Genomic DNA, 2,500 nt, shown 5'->3' with positions numbered 1-2,500 from the left:
AATCAACAATGAACTAGATCAAAGAAGAACTACCATTTTAATTAACAAAGTTGGTGGACCAGGAGACATCCAAAAATCTTGCAAAAGTCCACCTTGGACACCTTCTTGAAATGGGCCACAAGTACACACAAAATGCAGTTTTTTAAATGGTTTTTAATATTAAGGGAGAAAAAAATCCAAACCTACATTTATTTATTTATTTAAGAACTCAGAATAACCCAGTTCTATTCTTGGAGATCTACCAGTCTGGAGAGTTCAGAGCCAACATACCTGGCTCGTATATTCAGGTGCCTGAAGGCCATCCTTACCTGAATCAGTTGTTCCATTAGTCATGGTGCTTAAATCTGCAGGGTGGAAGATCTCCAGAACCAGGGTTGGAAAGCGTGTTTTAAACTTTGGGTTGCTGGCCTAGAAGAGTTTTTCTTAATCATGCTCTTGGCAGCCTTGCAACAAACAGTTTCAAAGTCAAAGTCAAGGAGCCAACTCATCTGATTTTAAAGCAATTGATTAATCGGTTATCAGGTATGGTGCAGCAGGGAATAGTTGAGTAGTTGTTAAAAACATTTCCTCAAAACAAATGACCTCACATTAGTGACATGCAGATTACTGACAGTTACTTTAAAGTGCTTGTGTGTCAAGCTTGGAAAGATTGTGGGTCCCACGTTCAGGGTCTGTGTCTGAGTCAGTCTGTCCAGCAGGGATCAAGTCAGGAGAGGCAGGCCAGTGTCCAGCAGGAGATGGCAGGCTTACCAATATCATAGAAAACTAATGTGGAAAACATAATTGTTGTTTTACATACAGTAAGTGTGGACTGGGTTCATTTTGCATCATGTCTTCTTCACTGTCACTCCCAGGTTCTTTCCTGGCATCTTCAGAAGAGAACGAAGCAGCAGTAAATACAGATTTCCAACACCAGTGAAAACTGTCATTGCAGCAGCCACAAAAACCACCAATCTGCAGTTTTACTTGACCCAGGAACAAAACCCCTGAAGGATCTCAGGATCTCAAGCTGTTATTGGCAGGTTTGGCTAAACATAGATAACCATGCCTGAATACAGCAACCATACTGAGGTGAGTATTTCCAAAATATTTCATTAAAGAATCATGAGGTGTTTGGTTTATAGAATAAATACATGTATTTATTACTTTTTCCTCTTTCCAATCAAGGCTTAACTGCTGCTTTATAGAACAGATATTTCATTTATGGCATTTCAAAATAAATGTTTGACATTAATCAACATGTAAAAGACGTTCCAAATACGAAGAGTTGAGTAATTTTTTTAAAACAAAAAAAGGGAAAAAATGTCGGAAACAGGACAGGAGTGTTACAGATATTGACATCTGCTATGTCCCATGTTCCCATGTATTTGTATATATGGATTTTGAACAGATGGCTACACCAGTTTTATATATATGTATTTAATACGCTGGCATTATCTAAAGACAGTAACATGGAGTCGATGTAGGCGGACCACATGTTACTGGGGGTCAGACTCAATCTCTCTGGGTGATGTCACTGAGGTTACTGGGGGTCAGACCCCATCTACCTGTGTGATATCACTAAGATAGTGGGGGCTGTGTCACCTGAAGGTCCTGGATGTTGTGGGCTGTTTTGGGTCCTGTCTTTAGGCAGGACAATTCCCCATAAAAGTCCCCTTCAACACAGGCTACAGTTTCTTTTCCCTTCAAAACAACATGGAAGTCTCTCCACAAAAATAATGACAGGTAAGTTCATTTTTCTCTTAATCTACTTTTTTTACCTACTTCGTTAAAATATACAAACTTTCCTGTCCAGATAAAAATTAAACTTAAACTCTAGTAACATATTATAAGAACAATATTTTATCTCACCTACTTACAATACATTTGTCTTTCCCTGCAGGTCCTCACTAAATAACTTTTTCCATGTATGTTAATCATGTCACTCAATAAATCACATCAATAAAGTTTGATTAAACAATTCATGTGTTAATTTACATGCACATATATAAATAGATACATACATAACATATGTGCATCTCTAATACAGAGTTCATATGAATACACTATGGAGAGTAGCTCCAGAGTTGACCCCTCCTGGCCCCTCCTCTGCTGTCATACGGTCTTTGATCCACACCTCTAGTTCTGAGTAAATCATCTGAAGAAATTGTTCCAGGATCATCATTTCACACATCTCCTTCACTGACTTTTGATCAGGTCTGACCTACTTGTAGAATGATTCCTTCAGACAGACGTATAGCTTACGCGGGGATCCCCATCATAGACCTCTAGCGCACGACTCCTTTGGCGATTCGTGTCCTGTGTAATTTCAAATTTGGGTAGTACAGCTGCCTTGACTTTTTCATAGTCCTCCACAGGATCACTGTCCTTGGCCACATATGCACGTCGAGCTTTTCCTGTAAGTAGGGGAACAAGCCGAATAGCCCATTGCTCCTTGTATCAGCGGCAGACTGTAGCAATCTGCCCAAAAGCTGCCAAGAAGTGTTCAGTGTCATCATCT

At 39.6% G+C, this 2,500-nt stretch overlaps 1 protein-coding gene and 1 long non-coding RNA gene across 2 annotated transcripts in view; one reads left to right on the top strand and one right to left on the bottom strand.

Moving 5' to 3' along the window:
* The window catches only part of LOC145659268 (uncharacterized), a 2,543-nt gene extending 835 nt beyond the window's left edge, over positions 1 to 1,708 (top strand). Inside the window, exons 2-3 of the long non-coding RNA XR_014125311.1 lie at positions 855 to 1,071; positions 1,591 to 1,708. This is a non-coding gene — a long non-coding RNA (uncharacterized LOC145659268). The remainder of the gene's footprint in view (positions 1 to 854; positions 1,072 to 1,590) is intronic.
* Positions 1,709 to 1,941: 233 nt separating this feature from the next.
* LOC113568374 (NACHT, LRR and PYD domains-containing protein 3-like) overlaps positions 1,942 to 2,500 on the bottom strand; it is a 75,067-nt gene continuing 74,508 nt past the window's right edge. The window contains exon 11 of the transcript XR_014122678.1: positions 1,942 to 2,500. This exon is cut by the window's right edge and continues 474 nt beyond it. The gene's annotated coding sequence lies outside the window, so the exon portion shown is untranslated.

The sequence above is a fragment of the Electrophorus electricus genome, chromosome 1 (genome assembly GCF_041902795.1).
Source record: "Electrophorus electricus isolate QZ-2024a chromosome 1, ASM4190279v1, whole genome shotgun sequence".
In the NCBI taxonomy this organism is placed as follows: Eukaryota; Metazoa; Chordata; class Actinopteri; order Gymnotiformes; family Gymnotidae; genus Electrophorus; species Electrophorus electricus.
This window is presented reverse-complemented; position numbering and strand designations above follow the sequence as displayed.